The 16685-nt window shown below is 41.6% G+C and overlaps 1 long non-coding RNA gene across 1 annotated transcript; it reads right to left on the bottom strand.

Annotated features, from left to right (window-relative positions):
• Window positions 1–4792: 4792 nt before the first annotated feature.
• On the bottom strand, window positions 4793–10018 carry LOC136610569 (uncharacterized). The gene is made up of 3 exons (XR_010790107.1): window positions 9949–10018; window positions 7311–7358; window positions 4793–4912 (listed from the first exon to the last, which is right to left on the bottom strand). It is a non-coding gene; the product is annotated as an uncharacterized lncRNA (long non-coding RNA).
• Between the last annotated feature and the right edge of the window lie 6667 nt (window positions 10019–16685).

The raw sequence follows: 16685 nt of genomic DNA, 5'->3' as shown, positions 1-16685 counted from the left end.
TGCCGTAGCAGATCCGCCCGCGGCCGCTAATCTCGGGATTAGCTAGCCATGTGGATGAGATTTCTCAGAAATCTCGTCCACACGGGACGGCTAATCCGCTGCGGTAAATCCGGTTTCAAAAGATGCAGCATGTCTATTTACTTTTTTTTTTTTTGTTTATTTTCGTCGCGGCCGCGCGCTCCTCTATGGGAGCGCCGGCCGCAACGGAAAAGCAAGCAGCCGGGCCGCTTCAAAGCCGTCGCCGCTTAAACCGCGGCGATTCTCCCGGCGGAAATCTCGTGGTTTTTTCTGCGGCCAAACCGCGAGCTTTCTGACGGGAATCCGCCCTGTGTGAACCCAGCCTAACTATGACATCTAACCAGGAAGGGAAGGGGAAGTACATATATAAAAGGACCATAAATAAATAAATGAAAAAAACACAAAAGATGAGTGTAGGAGGGGGAAAAAATATATATGGTTTATTAAAAAAGAGGAAGCAGATAAACAGAACAATGGTTATAATAATAATAAATCTTTGTTGACATATGGTACACGGAAATATGTGAGGCGGAATATAGAGAGAGAGAGAGATCAAATAACTGATGGTGGCATTTGTTCACTCCACCCCCGGGCCGAGCAGAAACAATCTGCATTTGTATCTGGACGACGAGAGAAAGAAGAAAACCATTATGGAACTGTGGACATTTATCTTTAAAACTCTCTTTGTTTATAACATAACCAGAATACGAGATGGAACTTACTGAACCTAAGCTACTCATATATGCTGGACCAATTGTTAAGAGAGAGACCAAGGGAGGGAGGGAGGAGGGAGTTGGGGAGGGAAACAGTTATGTAGAATGATGACTGATAATATATTCGAAATATGTAAAAGAAAAGTTGGAAATGTTCAATAAAAAATATCTAATTAAAAAAAAAAAAAAAAAAAAGGCCTAGCTGGGTAAGGGTGAAGTCACACGAACGTATATCGGCTCGGCTTTTACGCCGTGCCGATATAGGTTGTCCTCGTGTGCAGGGGGGGGGGAGGATGGAAGAGCTGGGAGCAGGAACTGAGCTCCCGGCCCCCTCTCCGCCCCTCTGCACTATTTGTAATGGGAACAGGCGGGACGGAGGCGGGGCTAAGTTCCGAGAATTAGCCCGGCCCCCGTCCCACCTCTCCCCATTGCAAATAGTGCAGACGGGTGGAGAGGAGGCGGAGAGGGGGCCGGGAGCTCAGTTCCTGCACTTGGCTCTTCCATCCTCCCCCCCCCTGCACACGAGGACAACGTATATCGGCTCGGCGTGAAAACCGAGCCGATATACGTTCGTGTGACTTCACCCTAATAGTGAGGCAACTCCCAGCAGCGACGCAGTATAATGCACACGGTCACAGGTAGCCCTAAGAAGGAGCTTTTTTTCTAATTTTTTTGAAAAAGCTAACAGCCTAGAGAGCGCGTATATGTCTTTCCCTCTATCAGGGGCTGTCGCTGCACGCTGTGCGTGAATTTGCAGGCACACACAGAGCGGTCTGAATAATTATGCAATTATTGCCCTGCAGTTGGAGGCTCACAGCGGTTATGTAACGCACACTGCAGTCCCAAATAAATAATACGCAAGGCTGCAAAAAGGCCTAGCTGGGTAATAGTGAGACAACTCCCAGCAGCCACGCAGTAAAATGCACACGCTCACAGGTAGCCCTAAGAAGGAGCTTTTTGGGGGTACTTGTTGACAGGATTCTACACTACCACTGTCCCTGCCTCACCAGTACTGCCCCTATACCCTGTATAATTGACTGCAGACTGACAACGCAATAGTCTGCACAGCCCAAGATGAAAAACAAAAAATTGTGCAAAACTGCTCCCAGCTGCCACAACAGTAATGCACACGGTCACAGGTAGCCCTAAGAAGGAGCTTTTTTGGGGTACTTGTTGACAGGATTCTACACTACCACTGTCCCTGCCTGACCAGTACTGCCCCTATACTCTGTATAATTGGCTGCAGACTGACAACGCTATAGTCTGCACAGCCCAAGATGAAAAACAAAAAATTGTGCAAATCTGCTCCCAGCAGCCACAACAGTGCTGCACACGGTCAGATGTGGCCCTAATGTGAGGGTATATGTATATATTGCCATATGTTTTTTTTATGCTTTTATACCTGTATGCAAGTTCTTTTCAAAGTTAAAATGAGATAAACTTATATGTCGCCTTACATCAGACATTCCAAAAGTTTGCAAGGCCGAGAGAGATGTGTCCAGAAATTCAGAGATGATACAGAACCGAACACGAAGGCCGCGTACTTGGCTGTTTTCCCAGAAGCGCCATATCTAGATAACGACTGTTTAACTACGTATATAACTTTCACTGCCTCAGCCGGAAATCCGGACTTCCCATATATGGTTATGCGGTGAATTTGAGCCAATGAGCCCATCACCCATTCCTAGTGATGAGACCAAAGGGTATAAGATCCCATGTAATCTGTAATAAAGTGCGCAGTCATGTCCCTGTGTGAGGAACTATACCAGACCTCCGTGTGTGGTGTCTCTTCTTTACCGCCGGCAGCGGGGCATGGGGGTGGGCCTGATTGGTGCTGTACGCAGAATTTTCCCTGACACTAAGAAGGACCTTTGGGGTTCTTAAAGACGATAACACTCTCCCTATAGCAGCAGCACCACTCTCCCTATTCTCTGCCAGTGTGTGTCTGTGGTGAGCCGCTGGCGGGACCGCTTTAAGTACTCGGTGGTCACTTGATCTCACCAGCCACTCACTTCAGGGGGGTGGGATAGGGCTGGAACATCACAGGAGGAAGTTGTAATGCCTTCCCTGCATGTCTATTAGCCAGAAAATGGCGCAAAACTTGCAGGGAAGGAAATGGAATTGACTCGAGTACCGCGTGGTGCTCATCTCAAGTAACGAGCATCTCGAGTACCCTAATACTCGAGCGAGCATCAAGCTCGGACGAGTATGCTCGCTCATCTCTACTTGTAACTCTATTATGAGAATGGAAAGGAGTCAGTCAAGTCAAGTAAAAAAGTTTTAATAAAACAAAAATATAATATTTAACATAGAAAAATAAATAATGTAAAAATAAATAAAAACATAGATCGCCATTTAAGCTTTCGAAGATTCAAGTTTGTCGTAGATATTTTGTAAAGCATCAGTAAGTCTTTCCCAAAAGCTGCTAGCATTCACTTTTTGCTTTTCCTCACATGGGGAATAACATGAAATATTTTTAGCCTATGGAGAAAATACATATCACATTAGATATACATGATTTTTAATAATACAATATTTTCATAAGTCAATCTTGATGAGTTATATTTTTACATATATTTCATATTTCATACCTTTGTTGAGTTATATCTTATATCTACATGTTGATTGAGAAATATATTTGCTAACTGAGGGCTCCTCTATTTTATGACCAGCAATTACACAATTACTCTCTAGTGGACTAAATAATTGCTTGAGACGGCCATTTGAAAAATTTAAGTCATGGGAACTCCCAACTTTGACGGAATTACTGGTGCTGGGTTCAAATCTGACCAAGAACAACATCTGCATTGTGTTTGCCTGTAGTTGACTATCCTGACCTCTGTACTCCTTGTCTTTAGTTCTGTATTTTGGACTCTGCCTTGTCTGCTGTCTGCCCTAACTAATAGCCTCGACCTCGTTTATGCACCTGTGCTGCCAGCCCTGACCTAAGCCTGTCTATTTAGTACATGTCAGTTCAGACCTTCAGGTATCGCGCCTTGGCCCAGTGCAGCGTCAGCAGCCACACAACTGGGACTAGCTGTGCATGTAATGGCTTGGGGACCCCACAGCAAAGCCAGCATCCCACTTGGTGAGGTTAAGCGTGAAAACCGAGGTACCCCAAGTGCTGCCAGTTCATTTACCCGACAACCAAACCGGTGTGTTACAAGGTGGATCCACATCCACCTGTGTGAAAATTGTGACTAAGGGAAAAAGCACAAGTAGGGTGTAGGGAGTCTTATAGATGCTATGGAAATATCCATGTGAATGAGTGATGGTATAATCCTCCACAGTGTCACCTATTGGAAAGGCAGCCATCCTACGATTAATATCCAACCTGCTAACAGGGCTTGCAAAATGACTAGGAATGTGAGCTGTTTTGGGGTTTTTGTCCCTAATCAGTGTGCAGTATGATTCCTGATTGGTTAGGTGAGAGGGCATCACGATTCCCTACACCTTAATGGTGCTCTCTCCTATGGTGTCTCTCCAGAGAAACATTACCCTTCCCGATCTCACGTTGAGGGCACATCAACCAAACCAGAATTCTACTGAATACTGATAAGGGCAATAACCCAAACAGTTGTAGGTACATGGATGTTCTGGTGTGGGTCACATCCCTAGTCATATCGAAAGACCTCTTAAAAGGTCACATGTTGACTCGTATAAAGGCAACCATTCCACTGTGGAGGATTATTCCATCACTGATTTGCATTAATTAAAGAGAGTAAGAATATATCTGCCCCTTTGTGTTTGTCATACAATATTTGGATTTTTGGGAAGATATGGATAATATTCTTTAGATTTTATAGAACTGAAATGAGTTAGATTTGTATCTCCTTCTTCTGATTCCTGCCTGCTGGCCTGCGTGATGTAGACAGATTTTCCCATTCATATTTTCAACAATTGCTCCCTGTTCACAATGTAGCATATCAGAACTACTATCTTTTCTCCTTAGGGAGAGCATCTAGACGGTGAGTGAGTGAGGAAACTTAAAAGGCCATTCATGCCTCTCTGGGTAATATGCAAGTAAGGGAGATGGAACTACCAGGAAATTAATTACTTACGTTACAACCATTTGTTCGACGCACGAAAAGCTTGACAAATGCTTCCAGATCTTTATCATTGGTCTTTCCTGTATATTTTTTAACCCCATTTAAGAAGCAAGTCAAGTTGCAGTTTCCTTCCTAGAAAAAAAAATTGTTAACATGGTGATGGAGCAAGACCTCAAAGCTACAAAGTTATCTTCAAATGTATCAAGATATTTTTATTATTTCCTGCTGTAGGAAGCATTTTTCTTATCGCATGTAAAGCTACAGCTCTGATGGACATACATTGGATTCTGGATGCATCAAATATTATGGTTTTTGGTAATAATAATATTTTTTCCATTTGACTATTATGAGGGTGTTGTGCATAAGTGCAAAGATGTGCTATAATGCGATGTATTTGCCCTGTAAATGTACTGGCGCACTTTACTGTTCTTTCTACGCTGACCGTTCACATCAGTGAGGGACACACCCGTGCCGTGATCTAAAAGGCAGTGCTATTTTTCTGTGTATTTCTATGCACTAACTAGAGATGAGCAAACCTACTCGGCCACGCCCCTTTTTCACCTGAGCGCAGCGATTTTCGAGTACTTCCGTACTCGGGTGAAAAGATTCGGGGGGGGGGGGGGGGCGCCGTGGGTGAGTGGGGGGTTGCAGCGTGGAGTGGGGGGGAGAGAGAGAGGGCTCCCCTCTGTTCCCCACTGCTACCCCCCGCTCCGCCACGCCTCCCCCCGCCCCCTGGCGCCCCCCGAATCAGTACGGAAGTACTCGAAAATCGCGGTGCTCGATCAAGTAATTACTCGAAACGAGTAGGTTCGCTCATCTCTAGCACTAACAAAATGGGCTTATGTGAATGAACTGATTGAAATCAATGGGTTCTATTCATTGTGTATTGTGCGGGCAAATTTTCCGTTCACAAATACGCCCGTGTGACACAGGCCTTAGGTGTAAACATATTTACACGTGTATTCGCTTGATGGGCATTACATTTTTGCATTGATATTTTACTGTATTTTTTGAGCACACATGCCCTACGTATTTGTGCACGCAAGAAAACATGCAAGCATGCTCCCATTAATTTCAATGAGCAATTAAGTTTAATTAGTTTAATATGTGCTATTTTTGTGCTGCGCACATGTAACTAAGCCCATTGAAATCAATGTGTTCTATTGACTGCGTATTGTGCGCACAAATATTGCACCTTAATATGCAGAGCAAATGCGTTTGTGTGGATAAGCCTTATCTGTGTTTTCCATCTCCAGTCTCTTGTGGCACTCCAACAGGTCATGTTTTCAGGATTCCCTCAGTATTGCACACATGATATAATTATTGTTGGCACCTCAGACATTGCCACAGGTGTTCGTACTATAGGAAATCCTGAAAACTCCCTGAGGACTGAAGTTGGAAAACACTGATCTAACTGCTTGCTCATCATTTAGCCTTATAATTAATATGTCGTACAATGGAACTTGCATTTTAAAGTGGTGGTATATATATATATATATATATATATATATATATATATATATATATATATATATAATTATTGCACTGATGGAAATATCCAGTAGACAATAATAATAAAAATTTCAAATGTTGTTTTTAAGTCCAAAATTCTGTGCTTATTAATTTCCTAATGTATTTTTGTTTATGAAGAATTTAAAGTATAATTTTCTTTCTGACTGCATCCACCACAAGAGGGAGCCTATGAGCTAACATTGGTTAGGATTCGAGGAACTAAGCTCCCTCTAGTGGTGGCTGCAGGTATGCAGAATGTTATGCCCAAAGGAAATATTAAGCTCTACACAAAAAATGGTGCTCTGTCTGCTATCCAGATATAGTAAGAAGCTTTAGGCTATTTAATTATACTATAATTTTGCAACAAATCCTAATAAGTGAGGAGAGTAAAATAAGATGGTTTTCCATTTTTTATGTGTTTTAGGAAACCCCCTTTAAAATGTTTTTGTTTCATTTTTTTAACATCCATAGTACATAATCTTAATAAGGACTATGTAACTCCTTAAAATGAAGCTCCAGCATTTGGCCACTTTAAAGACTCAATTAGGAATTTGCATAAGAAATTTTCAATTTAGATGTTATCAGTAAAATAGCTTCCTTTACCAGTTATATGTGTAGTCATAAACAATGTTACTGTCCCTGTGAGATTTACATTGGACCACTAGCGTAACTATAGGGGATGCAGTTGCAACCGGGTCCAAGAGCCTTAGGGAAAATACTGGGAAAATACTTATCCGTATTTACCCAATAGAAAATAATAGCAATATGGGAAAACATGTCATACTATGTTTAAAAAACGTTTTAGCAAGAAGTGGCCGTGAATAATACGGCCTTGTGAATAGATAACTTGATTATTATTAGTTCTGTATTACAGTCCGGACCAAGTCCGGAGCTTAAATACTCTTGTCTGAAAGCGCATTAGAGTGTACAGATGGAGACCCACATTACATGAAAGTACAGATGCTTATCAAATCCTCATAGTTAATCTATAGGATGGAAGTTATTAATCAATACTAACGTCTTTAGGAACTTCAAAATCAACGAATTCACCTTGATTGCGGTTAGCCTGATAAGAAAACAGAACCGTTATTAGTTTTCAGAGTGGATGTAGCATTTATATAATGCATGCATAATATATAAACACATATGAGCTTAATGGTCTCCTCTATAGTCCACTCCTGCAAAGTTTCAAAAGTAGGATTTGCGAAACCACTAAATGACAGACTGCTGAAATCAGCATGTCTGTCACCATATCCTGCAGTCTGCAGCCCGGCAGCCAAGTGGACTTGACAGATTCCCTTCGAGCTCCCACTAGTGGTGGATGCAGGCAGCCAGAAAGATGGCAGAGAATGGAATAAATAATAAACTATGCGATACTCAGACGTTAAATGTCCTGCAGCTCCAATGCAGCTGCTCTGGTGTCCCCCGGAAGCTCTTGCAGCTGTTACATACCCTTCGTCATCCAGGTGACTCACTAGCCATGGTGGTCACTTGCCATATATAGCATCATTACCAATGAAGCCAGTAGCTAGTTGCAGCGGTTACATGAATCATGACCGGCACATGACCGCTGCCGCAGGTTGTAGGACTAAAGCAGCTGCATGGAGCAGAGAGATATTTTACGGGCGAGTACCACATTGGTTAGTGTTTCATTAACAATTTTCTGAAAAGTCCTGGAAAACCACGTTAGATGAATCTCTAAGTTTTACAACTGTGAAGGGTTGAACATGAGCTGCTTGAGCAGAAGAGCTTGTAATAACTATAGATGATACACGATAAATCGCCCAAGAAGGTTTCTTCTACACAGTAAACTTCCTGTCGCTGAACACATTGACAGTGCAGCCACAAACATCTAGACCTTGAATCACTAGAATATTGTTAGCTTGTTTGCTATGAGATTTGCATACAGGCTGCAATGCAAACCAAGACCTGAGACAGAAAAACGACTAGCCCCGAGGGCACCACATGATATGTTAAGGCGTGACTGCTGCAAATAATGATAATAATTTTCATGCCCATTAAATGATCCTCGTTGAGTTTATATAATTGGGTTTCTTTTATGGGGTGTTCCCAGCACAGCCAATCAGGGCAGCGATGGGAACACCACTGTATATGAGATGGCCAGTAGGACAGAAACAGCTGCACTACATTGTTTGTATAACTCTCACTGACTTCTAGGGAAGTTAAGGAAACAGTGTGGTGAAGCCTGTTTGGCTGTTTCTAGAAGACCCGACCAGCCCCAGCTACTGCATATAACTGGGCTGGGAGCAATGGGGATTAAATTATGATAGGTGCGGATCACAAATGTGGAACCCACACCTCTCAGACTTTTAGGGTGAATCCTATAGACCAAAATAGGAACACCCTTGATTATCAGGTACTGGGGATGCCAGAAACAGCTGTTTCTCTGACTCCCATAGAAATCAATGGAAGTTATACAAACTGTGTATTACAGCGAGCTATGCTGTTTCTGCAGCTCCTGAGTTACAGAAATAGAGTAGCTTGCTGAGCTATGCTATTTGCGGAACCCCCATTGACTTCTATGGAAGTTACAGAAACAGTGTAGCAAAGCCCTCTTAGTTGGTTATGTAAGTTCTGAGCATGCCCAGTCACTGCATACAGCTTGGCTGGGGGCAACGGGAGCCAATTCAAGATAGGGTGTGGATCCCAGAGTTGGGACCCCCACCTATTAGACTTATATGACATCATGTAGATATACCGTGTTTCCCCGAAAATAAGACACTATATTAATTTTTGCTCCAAAAGAGGCACAGTATCTTATTTTTGGGGGGTGTCTTAATACTTACCTTGCAGGCGCCGTCCCGGTCACACTCGCTGCTTTCCAGGTGCTCCAGCAATCTTCCGTGTCATCCTCAGCGGTGACAGAGCATTCTCTTCCTGGTAATGTGGATTGAACACCCTGCCTCCAGCAAGAGATTGCTGTGATTGGCTCAGGACCGCAGCCTTAATGAGCTTTACCTCATTAAGTGCAGTGATAACATTCTCTATGTGTAACACAGACCAAAGGTGCACAGCGTTATACATAGGAGACCATGTTAAAAGTAATGCCGCCATTAATAGCGACGTTACTGCATGCAGCGTTATTCTGCAGTGTGCAAATCACATTGTAGCACCGGCTTAACTTAGCAATAGCAATGCTAATTAACTTATTGAAAACTCGCATTTATTTCCATTACTAGTTCTTACAAGTGATTATAAATAACATAACAAAAAAAAAATTATCTGAAAAAATTTATCTCTGGGTGAAAATTTCAGGCTCAATAGGGCAGTTGTCCGATTGAGCTAAAATTTTGCACAGATCGTTTTCTGTTTATTGAAACAAGATAGGGGGGAGCTAAGGTTTTAGAAAGTTGAAAAATAAGGGCCACCCTAATATATATATATATATATATAAAATGGGTGGGGGAGGGGCAAGCTATAGTTTTGCACTATGGCCCATAAAGCCTTTAGATACATCACTGCTATCATCAGTAACATGAGAAATCACTGAAAACAAGGCGCATAAAATGTTAGACAACAAGTTTTGCCTGTTCTGATATAACTTTTTCTGCTCAGAAGCCATTTCATTCTGTTCTCTCAAGATTGATAGCAATTTGTTGGAGAAAAGTTAAAAATAGTCTTTGTTATATACTTACAAGGAATGTTTTATTATGTGCAGATTCATTTCCAAACTGAAAAAAAAAACATATCAGACATTAAACTTAAAAAATGTTCACTTTTTAAATTTTTTTGTAACATTTTTCCTTAAAATTAGTGAATATAAAATACAGATAAATGTCATTTTTTACCCTTTCTTGTAGTATTTTCGCATGCATGGCTTCTCCCAGCCTACATACTGCTCTGCCCTGGACTGATGTCCTTTGCGAACCAGACAGTGCACAGATCAGTAAGATGTAAGCCAGCATCTTTACTTTGAAGATGTACACAAGTGATGGCTCCCTCCATGGTAAGATCTGCTTAAATTCTCTATATGATCTGATTTGCATAACCTGGCCCACAATTCCTAAATGTATGATGATGAATCTTGGTTTTGTGTGGGAATAAGATGCCTTATCTCTGGAAAACATAAGCGCATCGCCTAGAGCTTCATTACTGCCCAAAGGGGAAAACCGTATTTAGCTGAAAGTTTGTAGAAAAGTTTCTATAGTAGATTGTAATTTTAGTCATAGCACAGGCATCATTCTGACCAGGAAAATTCCCATCCTCAATACGCATGTAATGGACTTTGTAGGAAAAAAAAAATCAAGACAGGAAACAGGTCATGAAAATATTTCAACTATGTGGTATTTTTTATCTCATTTATTTGTATTCTTAATTGTGTTGTTTCCATTCTAAGAAATTAGTGAAAATGCTTAGAATTATAATGAATAAGTTTGGATACTAATTTAGTTTAGTTAAAGGGGTTGTCCCGCGAAACAAAGTTGGGGTTATACACTTCTGTATGGACATATTAATGCACTTTGTAATGTACATTGTGCATTAATTATGAGCCATACAGAAGTTATTCACTTACCTGCTCCGTTGCTAGCGTCCTCGTCTCCATGGTGCCGTCTAATTTTCAGCGTCTAATCGCCCGGTTAGACGCGCTTGCGCAGTCCGGTCTTCTCTGTGTTGAATGGGGCTGCTCGTGCTGGAGAGCTGCTCCTCGTAGCTCCGCCCCATCACGTGTGCCGATTCCAGCCAATCAGGAGACTGGAATCGGCAATGGACAGCACAGAAGACCTGCGGTCCACCTAGGGTGAAGATCCCGGCGGCCATCTTCGCAAGGTAAGTAAGAAGTCACCGGAGCGCGGGGATTCGGGTAAGTACTATTCGGTTTTTTTTTTCAACACATGCATCGGGTTTTTCTCGCGCCGAACGGGGGGGCTATTGAAAAAAAAACAACCCGTTTTGGCGCGGGACAACCCCTTTAATAATTGAGAAGAACTGTCTTGAGTGGGGTACGGGCAACCTCCTAGTTGTACCTTGCTTTAATGTGATAGCTGTAGCACCTTATTGTGAAAAATGAAGGAAGAAATCCAGGGACAAAGTAATCCGGCGACGATGTAAAATCTTTAATACTTTATTGGGGGGTAATGATTAAATTATGTAGGGGCATACAAACAACTGCTAGCAACCGCTAGCACGTTTCAACTGAACAGGTCTTACTCATAGCATCTTTGTATGTCTCTACATATTTTAATGATCACCCCACAATAAAGTATTAAGGATTTTACCTCATGGCCGAAATTATTTTGCCCTTGGATTTCTTCCGTCATTTTTCACTATTTCAGCGGATTCTGGACTGTCCGCGCGCCTTTTTGTGACCCACAGGTGAGTGGCACACTTTTTTTTTTTTCACTTTTCCCAGCACCTTAGTATACCATTCATTACCTCTCTATATATCCAGTTTCACACAGAGGCATATGCCCCTTTAACTCGGAACGAGAATCTCACCAGCTTGTTTGCGCTCGGGCAGACTGTTTCGACTGCATGATTCTCGCTGCGAATCATGCATTTCGCGTGCACTTATGATTCAGTCTTTGAACTCCCTATGTGAAACATTGTATGATCAGTGTTTAAACTGCACGAGAAGTGCCCGAGCCAACACTGGTTTTCATGTCCGCTGAAACTGATCGACAAGCGCAAAGCTCACAATTCTCGTTCGTCGCTAAACTGAACAATTAGGCTGGGTTCACACTGGACTGAAATCCTGCGGAAATCTCACGGAATAACCGCATGGAAATATCGCAAGGTTTCCACGCGAGAAATGCAGCTTCAAAACCCACGGTCTTCGCCGCCTGCATTCCACTGCAGCAATCTCTCCCCATAGAAAGGAGAGAGGCCGCTGTGGAAAAGGGGAAAGAATTGACATGCCATGTCTTTGAATTCTGCAGGGGAATGTCAATTTCAGCGCAGCATTGGATCGACCACAGCGTGTGGACGAGATTTTTGCAAATCTCTTCCATTTTGCTGGCTAATTCCCGTAATAAAGTCGCAGGCAGAATTTCCGTACCGAAAGTCTGTACAGAAATTCCGCGGCAATTACACCCCGTGTGAACCCAGCCATATAGTTAAGTTACACTCATTTAAACGATTTTCTGAATGATAATCATTCCATGTAAAAGGAGCTATACAATCCTTTTTTGTTACATTCTGTATTATCCAACAGAAAAATATAAAATTGATGTGAGATGCTCCACGCCCAGGACGAAAGTAAGGTTGTATTCACACAAGGAACAGACTGCAGAATTAAGTAAAATATCATATAATCTAAACAAAAGGAGGAAGGGACAACTTCCTCCTGACTACTAGGACAACAACCACCCTGCCTAAAGGCAAGGTTATCGCCTCGATATAGGCGACCCCACGTCTCGTGCCTCAGCTACTAACTCTAGCAACTAAAAGAGGTTGCAGCATCTGAGGAACAGGCCCACAGCCAAGGAGATGGCAGGGTAGATAAAGGTTTCTGTCATAGAGGCTCTACCATCTCCTTTCCTGAGGGTAGCTCAGGACCCGTCCAAGTTACTACTAGGGGAGGTCAAAAGGAAAGGGTAACTGGCAGTAACCTTACAGTCCTTTGTCACTTGTGATGCTACCGTTCCATGCTCTGCAGTGAATTCTTAAAGCAAGAATAAAATAGTCCATGCAGAGGGATAACTTTCTGAGCATACCAGGAACAGTCGGTAATACCCGTTTGGTATTGGTGTGACAGGGAGAACTTCTTGGGATAATCCAGACAATCCACAGTCTCAGTTATCTGTGAGATCCTGCTCCCGGCAAACTCTCTCTTCCTTTCTTACTCTCTACCGGTCATCATACACTCTTCAGTCTCGTTTCTTTGTGACTAGAGGCTCAGGGGTTGTCTCCATACCAATACCCCCGTCCGTCTAGTGGTATATTTCAATACTTTTGTATTTATTTGGTATTTATCAGCCCTTATTTGATATTTTAGACAGTTATAATAAAAGTTATATTTTAGGGGTGTGTTCAGTAACGTGCTAAAACTACTAAAATTAAAAATACCCAAACCAATGAAGTCTTTTAACAGTGCACTGAATAGGAAATATTAATTAGAATTAGCCTATCTAAAGGTGGTTATAAATTTTATCTATACCCAAGGGCATATGTATAAATAAGATGAATGTCATTTTTCAATGCATACTACCTAAACTGGCATAGGTATTGATGTAATATATTTCTCTTTTTTTTAAAATTCCCATGCTGGTGTGGTTTAAATAAATAAATAAATAAATAAATGCATCAAAAGCCTGAAAATGTAGGGGAGAATTTTTTTAAAAAAAGCAAACAGCATGAAAACTACATGAAAAATTACAGTACAAGTAAAACCTGGCATTTGCGGTATGGTTTATGGGATCAAAATGGCAGAAAAAATGCAAAATCTAGAGCATGTTGTTGGAAAAACGCTACATGAGAAGACTGAAAAAAAATAAAACATTAAAAAGGATTGTATGAATAGAAATGAGGTGTCTACTTACTCACAGCCAACATCTGGCCTCTTTTCACACTTTCTCTTTTATATGAATATCACTTTCTGTGTTTGTTGATGCCAAATTTCAGTTACAGTCATTTTGTTTCTTCTTGTCTGTATCTAGAAGCGTAACTATAGAGGTTGCCCATAAGGCCTCTCTTCTCCATATAGGGAACCCAGTACTATGAGTAAAGTATTATAGTTGGGGGCCCTGTTACAAGTTTTGCATCGGGGCCCAGGAGCTTTAAGTTACGTCTCTGTCTGTATCTCACTCAAATTATTATTGTTACCTTTCCGTATTGCTACATTCACTCACAGGGCTTATTCATCTTTCCTGCGGGATCGTACATAGCCCCTAACTGAAGAGTATCTGGACATAAATAGACATCACTTAGATATACAAAACACGTGACAAGTATACAATTTACAAATACATTGTTATACCAACAACAGGGAAACCTCTGATCCTAGTCTACACCAAGAGGGCAAACGTGCCTATAAGTGGAGTAATCGTTCCAGTAAGGACGGCCCCACGTCAGGAACCTAGCATCACATATCTCACCAGGACAAATACACATAGATTTTGTAGAATGCAAAAGAAACTTTACTAAGCAAAAATAGCTTTCCTTTGTCATATTCTTAGACCCATAACATTTTATTGTTTAGGCTGCGAGATGGCTTATTTTTTGAGGGACAAATTGCAGTTTTTATTAGTGTCATTTTGGGTTATGTGCAGTACATCCTTTTGCTCACTTTTTATAACATTGTTTGGGGAGAGAAGGTAACAAGAAAACCCTCAAGCACTCTCACTTTTTTTTGTAATGGTGTTCACTGTGCACTATAAAAAGTGCAGTATTTTAATGTCTTGGACCCTTATGACCACGACAATACCGAATAGTTTTTTTTTACTATGGGAAAAATAAAAAAAGTTGTTTTTTTAAAATTTTGTAATATTTTTAAAAATATTTTTAAACATTTTGTTATACCCTTTCAAATATTTTTTTTTGTCCCAATAATGAATTTTAATTTATGATCACTTGATTGTTTGTACAATATCCTGCAATACTACAGTATTGCAGTATATAGTCATTTTGATTGCTGCTTATTAAGCCCAATCATAAGCAGGGCTAAATTCACATTCATTCACGGCAGCCCTTAGAGCCTTCACTAGGCCCTGGGCTGCTATGCTAACCCATTGGTGCTCTGTGATTAGAAGGGGGCTGATATGGCAATGGAATGCCACCCTCTTCAGCTGGCTGTTTAGATGTGTCCTAAGCTTTAACCATGGCACCTTTACTATGGCTCAGCTCCAGAGCCCACTTCTTATGAAGGATCCAATGGTTGGATTTTAAAATGCCGAATACTTTTTTTTCCAGCTGAGATACGCCATTGCCAAAGGAGTTTTACTCCCCTCTCCCTCATGAGAACCAGTGGATGCCAACCCAAACCTGTATATATATGTGGAGGGGATAATTTGGCTGATAACAGTCTAATGTTTATGGCCAGCTTAAAGGGGTTTTCCAGGAAGAACACTACTGAGGAGCTATTCTTATGCTCAGCTGATTGCTCGGGACCCCGACCAATCAGCTGAGTGGGCGCATGCTGTCAGCAGTGCAAATACACAGAGGTCGGAGCGGAAACCCTTTGCTCTGATCTATGTGTAATGGCCGGCACTTGTAACTGCAGACACAGATCTCATTAAAATCAACGCAAGCCATGACTGCAGTTACAAGTGCCGGCCATTTGCACAGAGGTCGGCGTGGAGACTTTAGCTGCTTCAGCTCTGACCTCCGTCTATTTGCGTCGCTGACAGCATGCGCCCGCTCAGTTGATCGGTCGGGGTCTCAAGTGACGGTCCCCAGCAGATCAACTATTAATGACCTACTTTGAGGATAGGTCATCAGTAGTATTCTCTCTAGAAAACCCCTTTAACTCACCAGCCCTTCAATGATTCCTCCACGAGATAATCAATCCATATTGTGCTAACCAGATAACCATATGCATTTACCTTCTACTATGAACTGATCTTGGTATTTCTCCAGGTCTTATGTGTCATGTTAGATAATTGTAGTGGAGGCGTGTAAATGTAATCAGCTACAGAACTGCAATATGAGTCTTGGGAATTTCAGAAATAAAATAGTAGGTGGGAAAACTACAGCCAGGTGTTTACATGCATATAACAAGTTGTCTTTTTAGTCCAATTCCTGGAAGGTTTGACAGAAGTACGACATTATTATCTATTACGCAGAGGAAATATTGCTACTTTAGGCATCCAACAAGATAACATCATGTACAGTGAAATAAGAACCACACATATTATTCAAACTAAGGCTAAAGTTCAACAATAGTGATGACAGAAATATACAGCATTCATAATATATAATAATTTGTTCTAATTGAGCAATATTTAATTACACACAGTAAGCACTTTATATGGTGGCCCAGAGGACCCCTTTTATGTCACATATCTAATAGAGGTACAGGGGTTTCATAAATATGGACGTTGAGATGAACCCTATGTTGTCCAATACATTACCGTCAGAAAACATATGGCTATATTTACTGCAAATGTTCATCACATGTGGTCATCAGGGCTTCTGTGGTCACACACATTAGGGGTCTGTTAGACACATTTTTCAGTAAGGTGAACCTTGCACTGTTGATAATGGCCTCTGTTCATGGGATGTCTAGCAATAGACCACCGGGTAGAAATGAGAAACCAAATGACCACATCTTAGCTGAAACTTTGCTTTTATTAACTCTGCAGAAATAACTGAAGCAACCAGTGTTATACAGTCACAGCCTGAGGTGATGTCAGTGGCGGGCAATGGCAATATAGAGTCATGGTACCAAGGTCCTGACTGGGTCTGCTCTGAAGGTAAATGGTCTGCAGACCCTGTG

The sequence above is a fragment of the Eleutherodactylus coqui genome, chromosome 2, assembly GCF_035609145.1.
Source record: "Eleutherodactylus coqui strain aEleCoq1 chromosome 2, aEleCoq1.hap1, whole genome shotgun sequence".
Lineage (NCBI taxonomy): Eukaryota > Metazoa > Chordata > Amphibia > Anura > Eleutherodactylidae > Eleutherodactylus > Eleutherodactylus coqui.
This window is presented reverse-complemented; position numbering and strand designations above follow the sequence as displayed.